This window comes from Bufo gargarizans, chromosome 1 (assembly GCF_014858855.1).
Source record: "Bufo gargarizans isolate SCDJY-AF-19 chromosome 1, ASM1485885v1, whole genome shotgun sequence".
Lineage (NCBI taxonomy): Eukaryota > Metazoa > Chordata > Amphibia > Anura > Bufonidae > Bufo > Bufo gargarizans.
This window is the reverse complement of record NC_058080.1, coordinates 145,654,890-145,677,233: the sequence shown is the minus strand read 5'-3', so window position 1 is coordinate 145,677,233 and position 22,344 is coordinate 145,654,890. Positions and strand designations below refer to the sequence as shown.

Sequence of the window (22,344 nt, the reverse complement as noted above, 5' to 3'; positions counted from 1 at the left end):
AGTAATATAATTGGACGATATTTACAATGACGGAAGCAAAAGATGAACTAGCTGGAATATGTTTCCATTTCTGGAAAATTATTGTTAGCTTTTTTTCTACAGTACATTGTATTATTGAAACTAAGCAGAACTAGACAAATAGCAAAGTTATTAGACTATAAGGGTACTCGGCCACACGGTCAGGTTTCCTTATGCAGTCATGGAAGTCAAAACCAGGAGTCAATCCAAAAAAGAGAAGTTGTATCTGTCCTTTATATTTTCAGTTTTTTTATGATTCACTCCTGCTTTTGGCTTCCACGACGGCGGAAGGAAACTGTGTGGCTATACCCTAAGACTTGTACATTGGTATACATAATGCTTGGACTGAAAACATCTCAGAAAAAACTTCTACAAATTTGTTATAGTCATAAACACAATGTAGTGCTGGAGCCGTTGTGCTTAGGATACCAGTGGAAACTTTCGGACCCCATTGACTTCGGTCCATCAGCTTCCACCACTGTGTCTGATGCTTTGAACAGAAAAAAGCACTCCATGCAAATGCTGTTTTTCCAGTCAAATATAATGGATCCTGTGATGGAGGATCCTAACCTTGTCATATGCTAATCTACCCTAACCTAAGGACATGGTCATATCTGGAGCTTTTGTTACAGCTATGACCATGACCTTAGACTAAATGTGTTGTTATAGCCATTGTCGAAGCTGTTGTCACACGGTTCAGTTGCTACTCTGACAGCTACTTTTTACAGATGATTCACGAGAAGCTTGGTGCATACAGCTTCCAGCCAACCTCTGTGGATGAGCTCCACAAGAAAAGCACATCTTAACTTTTTCTCTACCGACTTCTGCCTTGTCTTCCCTCTTCCTGAAATTTAATATTTTAAAGAAGGTGTTCACTCCTTCCATTAACACCCTCACATCTGATGCCTCTTTGTTCGGTGAATGCTTTTATCTGTCCTAAATCACAAGCCTGTTGGTTTAGGAGGATATCTAAAGGTGTCCTGTCCTTCACTTCTCAAAGACTACGCTTTGTACATTCATGTCTCCTACAAAATCTTAAGCATTTCAGCACAGTTTTACATAGACTTATATTCCAAAGGTTTATTTTCCAACTTAAGATTGTCAGTGACCTAAACCTATGATCTTATGTCTTACATCTGTCTCCAAGACTCCCACACTGTGGAATGCACTATACCAGCCAATAAGACTAACCTCTCACCCTCCAAGTTTTAAGCATGCTCAGAAAATGTATAACTTTTTGGATGTTTATCATGTTTCCTAGCGGCTCTGCTTTTAGACCCATTAATATAATATCTGTTTTCCACCTCCATCCATAATACATGTACTCTCAGTGTCTTAATGTTACACATTTGTAACAGTAAGCTCATTATGCTGCCTTATCATAGATTGATATACTTGAGAGCCGTTGATTCTGTACATGAAGAGAAATGAGCTGTGTAATTATTCAGTTACTGTCTTTGTAGCTGAATCAAAATCTCTGTTCATGTCAATGTCATGGCTTTAATTTTTGAAGGCAGCTTTGGATGATGCCTTTTGAAACAGAGCCCAACAAATCCTGATGGATTATATTGACTTATAATGGATCTAGAAATTTTTCATACAGTTGCTGCTTTTTTTGGTGGCAAGAATAGTACTGCAGATTACGTTATTGTCGCTGACCAAAAGCAATGGATTCCAGGTTTGATGGAGAACAGCAGTCAACAGAGCCTAATCCAAAAATAATCAGAATTTCTGTCCATGTACATTAGAAAATATAAATTTTAATCTGATTTAATGTGATTACTATGAGTATGTTACTCATTACTATTTTCTTGTACAATTCCATGTGCAAAAACTTTTCATAGCAGCAAATACTACTCTGGAGCTCTGCCATGATATCTGGAGCACCCAGGTCTATACTTTTGTTTACTCAATAAGAAGGTCAGACTTAAAAATTGCAATTTGAGGGCCTTTTTCCTGGTAAGTTTAACAGCATAAGGCTCCATTCACATGTCCGCAAATTGGTCCGCATCCGTTCCACAATTTTGCGAAACGGGTGCGGACCCATTCATTCTCTATGGGGACAGAAAAGATGCGGACAGCACACAGTGTGCTCGCTCTCCGCATCCCCGAACTTCCAGGCTTCAGCCCTGAACTTCCAAGCCGCGGCTCCGCAAAAAATAGAACATGTCCTATTCTTGTCTGCAATTGCGGACAAGAATAGGCAGTTCTATGGGGGTGCCGGCTGCGTGTATTTCAGATCCTTAATTTGCAGATCCGCAATACACTACGGACGTGTAAATGGACCGTACGGTCTGTAGAATGGGTCCGGATCCGTTCCGCAACGTTGCGGAACGAATATGGAACTATTCATTCTCTATGGGGCTGGAAGAGATGCGGACAGCACACAGTGTGCTGTCCGCATCCGCATTTCCGGAGCGCAGCCCCGATCTTTTGGTCTGCGGCTCCGAAAAAAAATAAAACATGTTCTATTATTTTCCGCAATTGCAGTTCTATGGGGGTGTCGGCGGTGTGTATTGCGGATCTGCAATACACTACAGACGTGTGAATGGACCCCAAGACTGCACAACTGGACTTCACCTATGGCAGTTGCCTTTTTCAAGTCCTTGGTTCTCCCAAGACATATAGCAGGATTGAATAGCACAACAACCAGACAGCCGCAAAAACAACATATAAGAAGCATGTATCAACACTGGGAGAAATCACAACACTAAAACAAACTCACCAAGATGATTCAGCTATGGAGTAAATGGCGGATATAAGCCATACCGATAGATAGTGAATGAATGACAGAACAGAAATGAACAAATAATGAACTAAACACAACAGAAATTGAGAAATACTGAACTAAACACATTACCAAATATCTGGAAGAGAATGAACCTAGCAAACATTTTACCTGGCAACAAAAATAGAGTACAGCCTGGATATATAAAGGCTCAACAATCAGCAACTCCAACTTAATTAGTCAGGCAAACCTGGTGATACCCAAACCCAGAGTCAGATACAAGGAAGTTGCCAAAACAAAACTGATACCTATGTGAACATAAAGCCGCTGGGAGACTCCTGTTGCTCATACCAGTGTGCACATTTCTGCCAGTGTGCTCTTAAAAAAATGTTTGTTCTATATAGTGTTTGAATATTTTCATGCATGGCAGATGCACTTGCTACCAATACTTTCCAGCACCTGGAAACTTTTAATACTGTAGTATATAGATTTGAGTTTAGTAGAGGATTTTACTATTCTACAGTGTGCATGAAAAAAGATGTGTTGTGTCTGTGATTTTTATTTTTTTCTAGCGGTACTATGATTGTAATTATGCTTGCTGGTGCTGAGTTCTTATCAGTATATTGAGTGTGTATAGACATGCTATAAGCATATATTATTTATTACCTTTATAATTCAGTATGATTGTCTAATTTTTCTGTTAGAAAATATTGGTTTTCTATGATTCTTTTTGGGTAAGTTGTAAGGAATAATAAAAAATTGCTAAACTTCTTTGATCCTCAAAGCCTGCCCTCACCTGCTACAAGGTAACCCTGTCACTTGAGAATCTGGTCATGCCCAGCTGCTCACCAGGTCTACCTTTAGACGTAATATTTTTCTTTCACAATGAAATGTATTTGTAGGAAACATAAGCTTAGACAGGTTGTCAAGACATACGCCAAATGTATCAGTGACTCAAGCTGGATTATGAATTTAGTGCATGGCTAGAAACTTTTGTCTAACTTTACACCACCTATTGGTTAGCTAACTATTTTATGCCAGAATTGTGGTGTAATTTTGACACAAAGTGTTGCATCTCAGGCCAAACTTTCCCTTTAAGCCACACTTCACTGGTGAGCCAGGCATAATGGATTTTTCTAAAACTGGATGCACCAAACTGCTCCACATTTTGGCGCAAGTTACAACAATTTCTAGGTGCACTCACCTTAGTAAATGTGGATCACTGTATTTTCTATTAGGAGCTTAAAAAAAATCTATGTTTACATGTAAGTTTGTGTGTTTCAGCTCAATAGCATTCCAAACTTTCACATATGACCTCTCAGGGGACAGACCAACTCCAAAAACTCTACTTAAATGAAGACCAAATGATGGCCAGGGAGTAACGATGGTGAGGTAGTCAAATTACATTTTAATGACTATCAGGTGATTACTTGTCACAACAGTAGATTATTATTTGAAAAGCTTCAGCAGTTTCTCATATATACACACACACACACATATATATATATATACTTCAGTCTGAATATTTTTTTATGTTTTTGTTTAATTTGTGTATATATATATATATATATATATATATATATAAAAAGAAGAAAGATGAGCAGCACACAAATCACAGGGGTGCAATTCCTTGAAACAGACCACGGACTTGATCCAATTTTGTATATGTATAGAAAAATCCAAGGCAGCACACAAATAACGGTGAAAAAATAGGGTGTTTATTCCCCCATGTGTAGACAACAACGTTTCAGCTCTCTCACTGGAGCCTTTGGCTGCCTTGGATTTTTCTATACATATATATATATACTTCAGTCTGAATATTTTTTTTTTATGTTTTTGTTTAATTTGGTTATATATATATACACTCACCTAAAGAATTATTAGGAACACCTGTTCTATTTCTCATTAATGCGATTATCTAGTCAACCAATCACATGGCAGTTGCTTCAATGCATGTAGGGTTGTGGTCCTGGTCAAGACAATCTCCTGAACTCCAAACTGAATGTCAGAATGGGAAAGAAAGGTGGGCTACAACAGCAGAAGACCCCACCGGGTACCACTCATCTCCACTACAATCAGGAAAAAGAGGCTACAATTTGCATAAGCTCCCCAAAATTGGACTGTTGAAGACTGGAAAAATGTTGCCTGGTCTGATGAGTCTCGATTTCTGTTGAGACATTCAAATGGTAGAGTCCGAATTTGGCGTAAACAGAATGAGAACATGTATCCATCATGCCTTGTTACCACTGTGCAGGCTGGTGGTAGTGGTGTAATGGTGTGGGGGATGTTTTCTGGGCACATTTTAGGTCCCTTAGTGCCAATTGGCCATCGTTTAAATGCCATGGACTACCTGAGCATTGTTTCTGACCATGTCCATTCCTTCATGACCACCATGTACCCATCCTCTGATGGCTACTTCCAGCAGGATAATGCACCATGTCACAAAGCTCGAATCATTTCAAATTGGTTTTTTGAACATGAAAATGAGTTCACTGTACTAAAATGGCCCCCACAGTCACCAGATCTCAACCCAATAGAACATCTTTGGGATGTGGTGGAACGGGAGCTTCGTGCCCTGGATGTGTATCCCTCAAATCTCCATCAACTGCAAGATGCTATCCTATCAATATGGGCCAACATTTCTAAAGAATGCTATCAGCACCTTGTTGAATCAATGCCATGTAGAATTAAAGCAGTTCTGAAGGCAAAAGGGGGTCCAACACTGTATTAGTATGGTGTTCCTAATAATTCTTTAGGTGAGTGTATGTATATATATATATATATATATATAGAAAAAGCAATGTGGGCAGCACCACTATCCGTATTCTGTAATGGGAGTGCCAGCGGCTGAGTCGGCGATCCACCTCCAAATTATAAAATAAAGAAATTCCGCAGCACATCCACGTAGTAGAAAAATAAAAAGACTTTATTCACCCACTGGGTGAATAAAGTCTTTTTATTTTTCTACTACGTGGATGTGCTGCGGAATTTCTTTATTTTATATATATATATATATATATATATAGAATTAAACAAAAACATTCCTATCTCTTGAATAAGTATGTGAATTGTGTCAGACTTGGACACAGCATTGTACCTTGCTTACCAAAGGCAATGTTAGGGGTCTGATGGGTCATGAGACTCAGGTGTTGTATTTACAAGGGGGACAACCACTGTGTCCTAGCCTAAGTATTTAGATACAGGGTTAAGGCATAAAATGAATTGAAACAGGTGAAGGAAAGCTGAACTATGACATTATTTTGGCCAAGGCTTTATCTAGAAATATGTAGCTCACAAAAGTTACCATCCATACTTTGAGACACTTGACACATGAAACAAAAAATATTTTGTCACTCAGCACTGCATTTTCTTGACTATGGAAGGAATTGAGAGCCATGTGCGCTTTCCGTTAGAGTTACAAAAAGGTATGCCAACAAATGCCAGCCCGACAGAGGCCAATAAGCCACACCTACAGATAAATTTATCATACTGCATGTGTTGGAACTTTGCACATACAGCGAGTGTAAAGGGAAAATGTATGAACAGAGCCTTATTCTACTCAATTTAGGATTTCAATGGAAATTTACACAGTCTTTTTGTTGGATGTAGCGGACATCAGGCATGTTAAACGCACACAACCAAATGTTTAAACTGCTCTTGGGCTAAAAATAAAATTGACATAGAGTAAAAATACTCAATAAGCAACTGAGGAATTTCCAGCATGTATTACTTCAGTGGGAAATGTACATTTCCCAAAAAGTAACGCACAATCTTTAGAGTTATTTTCCACTAACATTGTGGGAGGCAAAACTTTAGAGTATCAAGATCTTCAAGTTCTACATATAGAAAGCTATTTAGGAGTAGGTGGAAGCTGGAGATGGTTTCTGATTTTAACTTAGTTAATTTATTATTATTTAGAATTACTCATTCTCAGTGGGATTTATGTTTTCTTTATATTAAAGGGAACCTGTCATCATTCTTATGCTGTCCTCATTGAGGGCAGTAAATAATAATGACAGACATGCTGACTTCCAAGGTGTGTTCCCCATCTGATATTGTAAGTGGTTGTGGAGAATATACCATATAATGTAAGCAGTGTGCACCAGAGAAGAGTCAGGTGCTGCCAAAGAAGAACCTGGCTTATTCATGAGCTTCTGCTACCCCTCAACCACCACTGATTGGCAATTTTCTTCTACAGAAAGACTGTAGTAGGTGAGCAGGGGGAGCGGGAGATCATGGATACCCCAGACCTTTTTCTGGCAGCTCATGACTCTTCTTTGGTGCATTCTGCTTGGGCTGTACAGTCTATGCTGCACATCCACCTACTATCAGCAGATAAGTGATAGACAGCAGAAATCAATCACCTAGAACAGTGATGGCGAACCTATGGCACAGGTGCCAGAGGCGGCACTCAGAGCCCTCTATGTGGGCACCCACGTCCTGGAAAAAGTCTATGGCATAGCAATATGCTTTAGACTTTTCCTGCCATTCATCATCCCCAGGACACACTATAAACAGCACAGGCAGCGCATTAAATGTAGGCTATTAATCTATTATAGATAAATGATAAAGGACATGAAAGATATATTATATTGGTATTTAGGTTAAATTGCCGTGTCGGCACTTTGCGATAAATAAGTGGGTATTTGGTTGCAGTTTTGGGCACACTGTCTCTAAAAGGTTCACCATCACTGACCTAGAAGGTTGATAAAATGTCCCTATTCTTTATTCTTTATCTTCATATCCTGTGCATTTAAAGGGGTATTCCCATCTTATTCCCATCATATGCCATCAGTATCTCACAGGCTACTATCTCCAGAACAGACCCCCCCCTTCCCCCCCCCCCCCCCCCCCCGAAAATGAACAGAGAGCAGCCACGTATGCACGGCCACCCTTTGTTAACATTTGGCTCAGCTATTTCGGCAGTTCCATAGCAGCAAATGGAGAAAATTCTGCACATGCACAGCATGCTCTCCTTCACTTTGGGGACCCTGTCCTGCAAATAGCTAGTCCTAGTAATATGTCATCAATGTCTGAGATGGGAATACCCCTTTAAAGACATCACTTGTACTGATGCCACAGATGTCATAGATGGGGTCACTTACTTAGGACCAGCCCTATGACACTTGCAGGCTGGGCCTATCCATGTAATACGTGGGCAACCATTGAGTGTAAATGTAAAGCCAGGTGGAACTCCCACAATCATTGTAGCTGACTGCTATGGATTAGAGAAGCTAGACCCACAGTAATAAGTACAACTGTGACACATCATTGCATACCATAAAACCATGAATTATCTCTAACCACCTTTAATTTAAGTATACAGCATTAATTTCAATCTATCTATATAGACATTTTTTTAAATGGTCATTGGTGATAGATTCAGTAAATGTAACAATCCTGTAGGTTTTCTGAGCCTTTCCAGTAGGGCAGGCCTGTTTAGGACTTCAATGCATCAATGGGATCCACACTAGGCAGAGTGCATGAAGTTTACTCACAGTGGCTGTAGCAATGATCTGTCAACAGCATGGAGGTCAATACTTTATCAACGCATCATAGCTAAAACCAGTGGACAGAGAATGTTGAAGGTTGATGGGAACATCAAATGGTAAGGTGAGTATTATTCCTTTTGTTATTTTATAGCATTGTAATTGGTTCTGGACTGAGAAAATTTATTTTCGGGTCCAATTTGCACGAATCAATCTCCAGATGTTATTTGGGTCTGATTTAATTGAAACCCAAATTAAAAGTGTCCCAATTGCCTTAAAAAGTTGTGTATGGGACTTTGGTCTCTTCTAGAACTGTATCCATACCCTTTCAAGCTCTTTAACGCCAAAACAGCATTAGTAATGTCAAAGTGACAGTGGCACATATGCACGGGCGGATTGGCCATAGACCTTACAGGGAAATTTCCTGGTGAGCTGATGACAGGGGGCTGCCCAAGCCCCTATCTCTGCCACTGGCTGGGTACATAATAATATATCAGTGGTAATCAGGTACTTTTATACCCAGCCAGAGTCAAGCCCTTCTGAATTCAAATATACCTGTGTACAGCGGCTCACCCCACCTCTTCCAAGGACCCGGTGCTCACTCCACGGATTCACCCAAATCCGTTAAGAAAAATGCAAATAAATGAAGTAATTGGAGGGCACTCAAATATCTGACTACATTCAAGGCAGGATATCAATAATCCTAATTTATTCACATAAAACTAATGTATTGGCATAAAACTCATAAAATCTACATACATATAATATAAAATATAAATGTGTACAGATGTCCAGGTGGTAATATTCAGTCAGCCCTGTGACCATGTATCATCGCCAGGTCGGCGTCAATCGTAAATGTCCACGCTAAATATAATCGCCTGGTGGCGCTTGAGTCACTTATGATTGTCCGCACTAGATCACCCGTTCAGGCATCTGCATGCAATAGGAATCACTGGTATAATATTTTCAAACAAGCCCCATAGGGCAAAGTACTTTACCCCTCTTCTGTTCCTGTGGGCTCATCCAGCAGCAGCTGCTTAAACTCACCCGGCGTCCCGAGCGGTTAGCAGGTCTCAAACGTGGCGTCCCACGTGACCCAGCTATGTCTCACATATTACACACTGCTCTGTGAAAGGCTGGTGATGCGCTGGGTCCTAGAGTCTGGACCGTATGTTGATCTTTATATTAGATGTCGTTTCACAGGGGGTCCGAGGGGTAGGATGCCCGATGCTGTTGGCACCTCAATATTCCATAGTGGAGTCCTGTGCTGTCATGAACCGTACGCGTTTCGGGGATCAAGCCCCTTCCTCAGCGGCAATGTAATCAGGTACTTTTATACCCAGCCAGAGTCAAGCCCTTCTGAATTCAACTATGTCCCGCATTTCACCCCTAAACCCCTGCTCCATATCTTAATCAGAGACAATTAGAAGAGGAGGACAGAATATGGCTGCTATTGATGACCAACTCAGAGTTACAGCTTTTAGGCAGTATATTGTGCGGCACTGTGGTATGGGGTATTTTGCGCTATGGTCTTGCTGACCTCCCTACTTTTGTTGCCCTGCCTCCTGTCAATTTAGACCCTCCTACAATATGGGGCCACTTTTAGTTTTTTTTTAGGTTCCCAATCCGCCCCTGCATTTATGGTTATGGGTAAACAGATGGTAGCCAGTGGTAGCAGACCGCCTGTTTAAAAACGTACACCACTCTCAAATTATTTTTTTACATTGAAAAATAGTCCAGAAATGATCCATTTTTGATAGCACATGCCTTCTTCTCTGTCTTCTACCGAGTGAAATGGTGACCGCTATTTTGATCAAATCACAAAAGTTTCTGATTTGCTTAATCCACATTTTTGGTGAAATTCTTAATGAATTGGATTTGTTACTAATCAATTCCTTCATCTTTAGCTTGGACATCCCATTTATTGAGGCAATAGAATGGTTACCATTATTTAGCCACTAGTTACTCTATGTCTGTGATTAGCCTCTGAGACACCTGCAAAATAAGGAAGTAACAACAACTACTGACCCCTGTGACAGCTGCTCCTGTCTGTCCACACTAAGCAGAAGCCAAATCATGGAGTAATCAGAGTAGAGCAGCTGCCCCAGATGTCAGATAATTCTACTGTGAATACATTTCATCAAGTCAGTCCACATAGACATATCATCATTACTCCAATGTGTTTGTATGAATCAAATAATCTATTTAAGGTGGTTTCCCATCGTAGGCATTTATGGCATATGCACAGAACCAGCACCCCTGGAAAAACCTTTTTAGTAGAAGATTATTTGGAGATAGTTCAGATGGTAAATGGATAGATAGATACAGTGGAATGCGAAAGTTTGGGCAACCTTGTTAATCGTCATGATTTTCCTGTATAAATCGTTGGTCGTTACGATGAAAAATGTCAGTTAAATATATCATATAGGAGACACACACAGTGATATTTGAGAAGTGAAATGAAGTTTATTGGATTTACAGAAAGTGTGCTATAATTGTTTAAACAAAATTAGGCAGGTGCATAAATTTGGGCACCACAAAAAAGAAATGAAATCAATATTTAGTAGATCCTCCTTTTGCAGAAATTACAGCCTCTAAACGCTTCCTGTAGGTTCCAATGACAGTCTGCATTCTGGTTGAAGGTATTTTGGACCATTCCTCTTTACAAAACATCTTTAGTTCATTCAGGTTTGATGGCTTCCGAGCATGGACAGCTCTCTTTAAGTCACACCACAGATTTTCAATTATATTCAGGTCTGGGGACTGAGGTGGCCATTCCAGAACATTGTACTTGTTCCTCTGCATAAATGCCTTAGTGGATTTTGAGCAGTGTTTAGGGTCATTGTCTTGTTGAAAGATCCAGCTCCGGCGCAGCTTCAGCTTTGTCACTGATTCCTGGACATTGGTCTCCAGAATCTGCTGATACTGAGTGGAATCCATGCGTCCCTCAACTTTGTCAAGATTCCCAGTCCCTGCACTGGCCACACATCCCCACAGCATGATGGAACCACCACCATATTTTACTGTAGGTAGCAGGTGTTTTTCTTGGAATGCTGTGTTCTTTTTCCTCCATGCATAATGCCCCTTGTTATGGCCAAATAACTCAATTTTAGTTTCATCAGTCCACAGCACCTTATTCCAAAATGAAGCTGGCTTGTCCAAATGTGCTTTAGCCCACCTCAAGCGGCACTTTTTGTGCTGTGGGCGGAGAAAAGGCTTCCTCTGCATCACTCTCGCATACAGCATATCCTTGTGTAAAGTGCGCCGAAAGGTTGAACGATGCACAGTGACTCCATCTGCAGCAAGATGATGTTGTAGGTCTTTGGTGCTGGTCTGTGGGTTGACTCTGACTGTTCTCACCATTCGTCGCTTCTTTCTATCCGAGATTTTTCTTGGTCTGCCACTTCGAGCCTTAACTTGAACTGAGACTGTGGTCTTCCATTTCCTCAATATGTTCCTAACTGTGTAAACAGACAGCTGACATCTCTGAGACGGCTTTCTGTATCCTTCCCCTAAACCATGATGGTGAACAATCTTTGTCTTCAGGTCATTTGAGGGTTGTTTTGAGACCCCCATGTTGCTACTCTTCAGAGAAAATTAAAAGAGGAGGGAAACTTCCAATTGACCCCCTTAAATACTCTTTCTCATAATTGGATTCACCTGTGTATGTAGGTCAGGGGTCACTGAGCTTACCAAGCCAATTTGAGTTCCAATAAATAGTTCTAAAGGATTTGGAATCAATAAAATGACAACAGTGCCCAAATTTATGCACCTGCTTAATTTTGTTTAAACAATTATAGCACACTTTCTGTAAATCCAATAAACTTCATTTCACTTCTCAAATATCACTGTGTGTGTCTCCTATATGATATATTTAACTGACATTTTTTATCATAACAACCAACAATTTATACAGGAAAATCATGACGATTAACAAGGTTGCCCAAACTTTTGCATCCCCACTGTAGATAGATAGATAGACCAGGACACATACAATGCCTAGTTTTACAAGATTTCAAAATATTCTTCTGTCTATTTTCTTATAGGCCCAGCCTGTGATTTCAGAAAAAGAAAAGGGTGGTAAGTACCGTATATTTCTACTATATGCTGGTTAACATATCCACAGTCTCACTTCTCATCAGATTTTGGCCATAGAAACTTACGTATGTTTTAAAGGGTCACGTTCCAATTTACACATTACACAGGTCCGATTTGATTTCAGAGTTAAACTTTTTTTTTTGGGCTCCTGATATTGATAATCTATCCACAGAATAGGTCATCCATACCCAATCAATGGGGGGTCTGAGACCCTGCACCACCACCGATCACCGATACCTGCAGCTGCCAGTGCAGGAACAGCTCCGTTCAAAGCGTAGTGGCCATACCAGGTTACTGCAGCTCAGCTCCCTATCAAGTAAATGAGGATAGGTCATCAATATTGGGAGCCTGGTGAACCCCTTTAAATTACTGAACATATATGTAATAGGAATTTTATTTTTCATGCATCCAAGATTTGTTTTTATTCATTTTTTTTGAGGTTGGTGGTTCTTTAGCATATAATCATGATTGTAATTATTATTTTACAGATCACAAATAATGCATTTTGCCTATCTATGCAATTCAATGTGTTTTTCAATTCATTTATTTTTCCAATTGGTCCATAATGGCTGGCCAAGGCTTTTGGATAAGCTGTTCAGAAAAAAGAAAAAGTCAGTTTGGAAATCTAACTTGTATTCCAGTTGGTTCTGTCATTAGCACTATGTATGAATATGCTTTCAATTACCAATAGCTCCTATCGTTATCCAGTGACACTTTCTCCTGTATGATATTGTGAATATTGGTCAGATTATAATGGAATCATAATGAATCAAGGGTTATATCAACTTTCTAATAAGAAAAAAACTGCTCCTATATTCTGCTGTTTACATTGCAGGGAATATTCCTGGAATGTTATAAACATACCACCGCCCCTGCTCACACATGGAACAATTGGATTAATAAAAATATATTCACAATTTCTTAATTAAAAGGTTAAAATAGGAACTGTCACCTCTCCTGACATGTCTGCTTTACTAACTACGTGCATTCCCCATGTAATACAATTCTAGAGTATCTATTATTCTTGCATTATTCTTGCCTTTCTTCTATTTCTCCTGCCAGAAGTTATGATTGAATTGCTAGTAGTTTGCAATGAAGGTCCAGATGGGTGTTACCAGTTGGGAGGGTGTCCATGGACAGTATGACACTGGCAGCACAGATTGGATAGTGTCATACTGTGCAGAAATGTTCCAACTGGAAACACCCAACTTGACCTTCTTTGCAAACCCTAATTAATTCACAACTTCTAGCAGAAACAATAAAGGAAATGCACAACATAGACTCATAACAATAGATGCTCCGGAATTGTTATTACATGGGGAATGCAAATAGTTACTAAAAAGATATGTTAGGAGAGGGGACATCTCTTCTCTTTTTTAGATAGGTCCCAATGTGTAGCTTTACCTTATATGAACTCTGCTTCTTCAGGTGCTCCACTTGGAATAATACACTTTAATGCACGTATTATCTCAATAAACCGTCCATAAGCTGTCCTGCCCAAGAAGTCTAGCTTGCTTATAAGATAATATATAAACTTATATTTCCTCCTAAATTTTCTACGCATTAAGCTGAGTCCATAGTTTAGGGAATAATAAACCACATCTACAATCCATATCATAATTTTGCTAGTAGGTCTGTCATACGAAATTTGATGTAAAGTTTGGATTACGCTGAAATTTAGAAATACCATAGGGATTTATACATCTTTCATCAATGATCCTATTTTATCGATGCACCCATCTACCTATCCCATATCTTTTTGAACTGTATTGAGGAGAATCTGCTGAAATGCACTGTGGATTTATAAGAAATGGGTTGATTTTTTTGGATTGGGGCATATTTTTGGGCCTACTTGAATGTAATGGATATAGGTTTCTATGAGATGTTGATATTACCTGTAAGTAACTTTATAATCTTTTTGTTTTATTGGATGAGTATTGGATTAAGGACTTTATTGGCAATGATTACAAAGTATAATGACCATACAGGTTGCATTGGAATTTATTGGTTAATAAAGACAGCAAATGCAGAAAATGAACAGGTTTTAAACATAAGATTTTACAGTCTAAAACAACACAACTACACGTGGCTATGGTCTTCTCGTAATACCTTAGAAATGCAATGTACCATAGGAAACTAAAGCTATGCTACAGGTGTGCGATCAAAGTTCCTTATTTCCCATCAAGACCAGACAAGTGATGGAAGAGAGGGCAAAGGGTCATCTACTGTAAGGCCGTTTTTTCCATAAGAAGAACACTTCTGAGAACAGATGAAAAGGATGGTGACCGCACAAGCAGGTGAAAGTGAAAAGATTATTAAGATTATCATTAGACATGTTAGATTGGATAGGAATGTAGGAAGAGAAGAATTTCCAGCTGCAGAAATTCAGGGAAGAGGATAGATACCAGATATGGGTATGTTGCAGTGTAAAATTCTGTTGAGGTGTAGAAGGAGGATATGAATGATGAGCTTGGAGATAAAGCTCTGCAGATGTGAAGACCCTGATTAAGCAGCAATGCATATGAACTGTGAACTACCTGAAGATAAACCAACACTGACAGGTTTACCAGCACAGAGCAGTAATTTATAGATACAATAAAGAACATTACTTTTAATTTGGATATACAATATAATAGACCCATCACTTTGACTGTGGTAGATAAAGTTATGATATGGAAGATTAACAAATTTACCATAGACATCAGCCAAAAAATGAAGTGTTTATAGGGACCACCAAATAACGTATAAAAAAAATACGCACATTACACAGAGCTGAACCTGCATGACAAAGGGGTTTTGTCCAGCACTTTCAATGCTATAAACTAGCAAAAAGAGTAATAATCCAGTTACAAGCCCCCCTGGCTCCTGGCTGACATGTCAGTGGCTGTAGCAGTGATGTGTCAACAGCGGTTGGCTGCAGCAGTCAGTTGTTATATCAACGCATCATAGCTGAAGCCAGTGGACAGAGAATTTTGAAGGTTAATGGGACTAGAGATGGCCTTGTGGTTCGCCCGGAGGTTGTTTTGAGGTGAACTTTCTCGTTCGCGATTCGCCGAACATGCGAACATATGGCATTGTCCGCCGGCGCCATATTCTTTTGCATTGCACTGAAATTTGACCCATGACACATCCATCAAGTGAGACAGGACAGCCAATTGAGACGTTTTAGCACATGGACACATCCCCACCCTATCACAGAACCCGATCTGGCAGCCATTTTGCAATTTGTGTTTTGCCAGTGTAGGGAGAGGGTGCTTTGTGGAGCAGGGACAGACTGTTAAGGACACCAAACGCTAACTAATAGGGCCACAAAAGTATTTTTAAGGACTGGTATAGGTGTGCTATCGATAGGTGTGATATACTGAGGGGTGTGATATACTTATAATATACTTTCTAACATAGAAATTATAATATAATAGTGCATTTTTATTGTGCAGCAGTTGTGTGCAGTCCTGCTGCGATACCGCAGATATATAGATGGACAAGTGTTATTGGAACTATTTGCAACAGGAATGATATACCTGTTGCCCCCAAAAAAACGGAATGAGGAGTGCGATATACCTGATTCCACAAAATACTGATTAAGGGGTTTGATATACCCGCTTTCACAAAATACTGATTGAGGGGTGCGATATACCTGCTTCCACCAAACATTGATTCAGAGGTTCTATATACTAGTTTCCACAAATTACTGATTGAGGGGTGTGATATACATTACCTGCTTCTACAAAATACTGATTTAGGGCTTCTATTTGTCTGCTTCCACAAAATATTGATTGAGGGGTGCGATATACCTGCTGCTGCCAAATATTGATTGAGGCCTGCGATACACCGCTTTCCACCAAATACTGATTGAGGGATGCGATATACCTGTTTCCACCAAATATTGATTCAGGTGTTCTATAAACCTGTTTCCACAAAATTCTGATTGAGGGGTGCGATATACCTGCTTCTACAAAATACTGATTAAGGGGTTCTATATGTCTGCTTCCACAAAATACTGATTGAGGGGTGCGATATACCTGCTTCCACCAAATATTGTTTGAGGCCTACGATACACCGGCTTCCACAAAATACAGATTGAGGGGTGTGATATACCTGCTTCCACCAAATATTGATTATGGGGTTCTAAATACCTGTTTCCACAAAATACTGATTGAGGGGTGCGATATACTTGCTTCCACAAAATACTAATTAAGGGATTCTATATACCTGCTTTCAAAAAATACTGATTGAGGGGTGCGATATACCTGCTTCCACCAAATATTGATTGAGGCCTGCGATACACCGGCTTCCACAAAATACTGATTGAGGGGTGCGATATACCTGCTTCCACCAAATATTGATTCAGGGGTTCTATATACCTATTTCCACAAAATATTGATTGAGGCCTGCGATACACCAGCTTCAACCAAATACTGATTGAGGCCTGCGATATCTCTGATTCCACAAATACTGCTCTTCTCTAGAGACTTCGGCACAGGGTCATTTTAAAAATGACAGACAGAGGAAGAGGCAGGCCGTTATGCAGGGGTGGTAGGGGTCGGGCAGGTGCACCAGGCTGGAGCCTAAGTGGGAAGTTGGAGAAGGTGCATGTGATTACGTCAAAGGATGCACCAGAGTTGGTTGAGTGGCTCACTCAGCCTTCCGCTTCTGCACCCTCCTCATCCTCTGTATCTGCACCCTCCTCACTCTCTGCTGTGTGCACCCCCAAAGACACCACCACCATCACCATAGCCCCTCCACTCAAGTCAGAGGAAATATTTTCCCATCCATTCCTAGACCTTACCAATGCGTAGCCATTCTTGGCATTAGATGAGGAAGAGGAGGTAGCAACGGCCGCCACCCAGCAGTCTGACAACAGTACCCAGATCAGCCCAAGGAGGTTGCTGCCTACTTTGAGATCTCTAATGTCAGTGGTGGTGAAGGTGACGATGGTGACGTGTCAATGGACATTGCTTGGGTGCCCACAAGAGAGGAAGAGGAGAGGAGTTCAGAGGGAGAGACGGAGCAGCAGATCGGGAGGAGAAGGAGGAGCTGGAAGCAGTGTAGCACTGCAGTGGGGAAGCGGCAACAGGATGTGCTAAAGATATGTTTAGGGGATAAACAGCACACCGCCGAATAGCTGTGGCAGGGGATAAGAGACCAGACTGAGCTGTGGCTCTCGGCACTCAACCTAGAACCAGGCATGGTTGTGTCTGATAATGGCCGTAACTTAGTGGCGGCTTTGGAGCTTGGCAAGCTTAGACACAGACACATCCCATGCCTTGCCCACCTCTTTAACCTTGTAGTTCAGTGATTTCTCAAAACCTACCCCAATTTTGCTTAGCTACTGGTGAAGGTGCGCCGCGTGTGTGCACATTTCCGCAAGTCACCAACAGCTTCAGCCGGTCTGTCAACGCTGCAGCAGCACTTGAAATTGCCAGCTCACCGGCTGTTGTGCGACGAGAGCATGCTCTGGAACTCCACGTTCCACATGTTGGCCAGCCTTTGTGAGCAACAGAGGGCAGTAGTGGAATACCAGCTGCAACATGGTCGTCACCTTTCCAGTCAGCTTTCGCTATTCACAAGCGAAGAGTGGGCATGGATGTCTGACCTCTGTGAGGTTTTAAGAAACTTTGTGGAATCAACACAGATGGTGAGCGGCGATAACGCTATTATCAGTGTAACCATCCCACTTCTGTGTCTACTCAAACACTCGCTGCTCACAATTAAGGATGACACTTTGCATGTGGAAAAGGTAGAAATGGGGGAAGACATTACACTGGCTGATAGCCAGACCACCCTCAGTTTGTCTTCTGAGCGTGAATTGGATGATGAAGAGGAGGAGGAGCAGGAGATGCTTGCCTCCGCTACAGAGGGTAGTACCCATGGAAGTTTAATTCCACCTGTTCAATGTGGGTGGGCAGAAGAGGAGGAAGTGAATGAGAAGATTGAGAGTCATCCTCCTGATGACGACAGCGAAGTCTTGCCAGTTGGTATTCTGGCACACATAACTCACTTCATGTTAGGCTGTCTTTCCCGCGACACGCGCATTATACGCATTTTAGACAACACGGATTACTGGTTGTTCACCCTTCTCGACCTCCGCTACAAAGAGAACTTCTCATCTCTCATTGGTGGAGATGTCAAGCAAAATGGTGCAATACCAGAAGATTCTTGTATTGCTCCAAAAATTTCTGCTAGCGGCAGAGTCCGTAGTTCCTTGGCCAACCGAGGAGGGGAGGCAACGGGAACAAACAGCAGTTCCAACAGAGGCAGGGAAACACTCTCCAAAGCCTGGGACAATTTCATGACACCCCGCCAGCAACCTCACCCTGATGTGCAGCCTACTGTCACAAGAAGAGAAAATTTTTAGAAGATGGTAAAGGAGTACATAGCTGACCATGTCAGCATCCTCAATGATCCCTCAGTACCTTACAACTACTGGGTGTCCAAGCTCGACACGTGGCACGAACTGGCGCTCTACTCTTTGGAGGTGCTGGCTGGAGGTGCAGCGTTTTGTCTGAGCGGGTATTTAGTGCAGTAAAATTGTTATCCACTGACCGTCTAATATACCTCCAGCCACATAATCGCTTGTTGTTTTCTGTCCAGTGAATGCATAGTTTTGGGGCCTGTACTCCACTGGCCTACATTAAAATTGTTATCTACAGACTGCCTAATATACCTCCAGCTACATAATCACTTGTTCTTTTCTGTCAGGTGAATGCCTAATTTTTGTGGCCCGTACTCCCGTGACCTAAAATAAAAAAAATTCTAGGCTCCAGCAGGGCACATTTTGACAGTTTCCCTTTAAGACGCATAAAAATGGCCCCTGATTGAAATACATATTTTTTGTAGGATTTTTGCCATTGATCCCCCTCTGGTATGTCACTGTCCATGTTGTGAGACTATTTGTGTGCTTCTAGTAAGTATTTGGTGGCTGTAAATATGACCTGAAGGTTTTTTAGGTTCGCCTGCCATTAAAGTGAATAGGGCCCACCGTGAATGCGCAGTTCGCGAACATTTGATCTCCTAGCAATACAATTTTACACCAAGTGCCTATTGATATCAGACCACATTTAATGCTAAGCACGGATTCACAGATCTTTCCCTATTCCAGAAAACACACTGAAATTCTCTACTCCATTGGAATTTTTATCCCTTTTTTACAATACTTATCTTAGTCCACATAGGACATAATTTGCTATACTTATTTTCAAGCTGCAAAACATGAGATAATTGCCTTTACAGATAAAAAAAAATCCACCAAATTCCTCTTCAATCAGATATATTCTTTGTTATCATATACACTCAGGTTATTGAATCATCAGTTAAGCCATTTTAGGCTACTTTCACACTAGCGTTCGGGTGTCCGCTTGTGAGTTCCGTTTGAAGGGGCTCACAAGCGGCCCCGAACGCATCCGTACGGCCCTAATGCATTCTGACTGGATGCGGATCCGCTCAGAATGCATCAGTCTGGCAGCGTTCAGCCTCCGCTCCGCTCAGCAGGCGGACATCTGAACGCTGCTTGCAGCGTTCGGGTGTCCGCCTGGCCGTGCGGAGGCAAACGGATCCGTCCAGACTTACAATGTACGGATCCGTTTGAATATGACACAATATGGCTCAATTTTCAAACGGATCCGTCCCCCATTGACTTTCAATGTAAAGTCTGGACGGATCCGTCTGAGGCTACTTTGACACTTAGAATTTTTTTTACAATATAATGCAGACGGATCCATTCTGAACGGATCCACCGTTTGCATTATATGAGCGGATCTGTCTCAGACGGATCCGCTCTGACCGCAAGTGTGAAAGTAGCCTTAGCAATATTCCTGCCTTTATAGACACCTGAAAAAATCTGACAGACTTTATTAATCTTGCTGTAGAGGAGGGTTAGTGGTTTTTTAAGCTCACCCAATCAGGTTTTACTAAAAGTTCTGGGTCTTAAAGAAAGGCTTCTGCTCTGCAGCCGGGGTTAGAGGAAGCTCCGATCCTGTCTGTTAACTCTCATTGCTGCAGGTCATGACAACTGCATGATCAATTGGAACTGCACACTATGATCAGGTCAGTGGGTCTCCTAGTAAGGCAATTGGAGACTTGGGGAGGGGGGGGCATATGCCGACAGCCCTGGAGACCTACAGAGGACATTAATCCTGTTGTTAAAAAAGTCAGGAAAAAAAGGTAAAAAAAAATAATATAAAATACATTTTATTGTGCACACATTAACTAAAGAAAAATCGACAAATGTTAGTTGTCCACTCAACCATAATAACCTGAAGAATTAATGTATAAGGTTATTTAGAGTAAAATATAAACCGTATAAAAATAAACAAATCCGAAAACAATGCAGGAAATCTTTTTTCCACAGAAAAAAAAGTGCATGTTACATATTAGATCCCAGAAACAATGTCAAAAAACAATAACATTCCTCCTGCATAATGCAATGCTTAATACAGTCACATCAATGAAAAAATACAAAAAAGTCATAAAGACCTTTTAATGACTAGTGACTAAGGGGTTAAAGTCAATGGGCATGTTAGGATGTATCAGCATCTGTAGTTTTCCACTACATTCTGAAACCTTGCGAACCACTTTACAAATAAAATAGATGCAGCAGTCATTATAGAGTGTCATATTGTATTCCACACCAGTCCTCTGACCCTTACCCTTCATTAGCCATGTATTCCCCTGTCTGATGCTGAACCTGATGCACTTCTCTCTCCTAGTCCCACATTACTATTTGCCCTCTTGACCCTGTCCACTTAAAGCTCCTTAGCACTATATCAACTTTTGTAATTATCTGGGGCATTTCCCTTAGATCCACACATACATTTATCATATTAAAAAAAAGTTCTCCCTAAGAATCACACCTAACAAATTGATATAATACTGTACAACCGCTCTACAAGATTATTAAGAAACAGAAAAGAATAGGGCCCAATACTGTGGTACCCAACTAGTAAAAGAGAACCAATCTGAGTATATACTGTTAATAACCACCCTCTGTTTTCGACCTCTGCAGCTAACCTGAAGTCTGTGTACTATTTCTTTCCAACTTTCATTGATAACATTTTGTTCTATGCCTTTCACCTTCAATAAATACACTATACAGTGGCATGCAAAAGTTTGGGCAGCCATAGTAAAAATTCTGAGGTGTTTGTAAGATGTCTTTATGGCACTTACTGATATAGTTTTTGTTGATACTTTGCACCATTTCCTATATTTCATAAAGTATTCTCAATTTTTGGCCAAGTCTTTTGTGCTGTCCACACAAAGATTCTGCTCATAAAATGGCTGGTGATGGAGGGTCCTATGACCAGGCAAATCACTCACTCTCCTCTGTTAAAATATAACGCATCTACCGTTCTGCACTAAACTCTTAACGTTGCAAGTGCCAATGGCAGCTATGGTGTATTTGTGTGGAAAAGGCTGAGTAATGTGTCAGGCCAACCCCTTTAAGCAACTTGAAGATTAAATGATATCCAAAAGGCATAAAGTTAAAGATGAAACACACATTTTACAGCAATATCAATTTATTATTTTGGTTTTGTACAGCTTTAGAGTGAAAAAGAGAAAGGGGTACCTTGCAAAAGTATGGGAACCCAAGGAGATTTGAGCGCTCAGATAACTTTGACTAAAGTCTCAGACCTTAAATAGCCTGTTAGGCTTAAGGCATGTTCACAGTCATCGTTATTAAAGGTCAGGTGATGTAAATTTCATATCTTTACAAATACCTAGACTCATCTAACCTTGTCCCAAAAAACAGCAGCCATGGGTTCTTCTAAGCAGCTGACTAACACATGAAAATGGTTGAGGCCCACAAAGCAGGAGAAAGCTATTGAAGATAGCAAAGCGTTTTCAGGTTGACATTTCCTCCGTTCGAAATGTAATTAAGAAATGGCAGTAAATAAGAACAGAGAAGGTCAAGAGAAGGTCTGGAAGAAAAAAAATTCAGAGACAGCTGATCATAGGATTTCTAGAAAGGCAAATCAGAACCCTTACTTGACTGCAAAAGACATTCAGGAACAT

General features: G+C 40.8%; 1 protein-coding gene across 3 annotated transcripts in view; it reads left to right on the top strand.

Annotated features, from left to right (window-relative positions):
• The window catches only part of DLC1 (DLC1 Rho GTPase activating protein), a 566,720-nt gene that overhangs the window by 244,415 nt on the left and 299,961 nt on the right, over positions 1–22,344 (top strand). The window contains exon 1 of one of the 3 annotated variants that reach the window (XM_044299511.1): positions 12,297–12,315. The exons of the other annotated variants lie outside the window; for them this stretch is intronic. The gene's annotated coding sequence lies outside the window, so the exon portion shown is untranslated. Of the gene's footprint in view, positions 1–12,296; positions 12,316–22,344 lie in introns of those variants that run through there. 3 annotated transcript variants of the gene reach the window in all.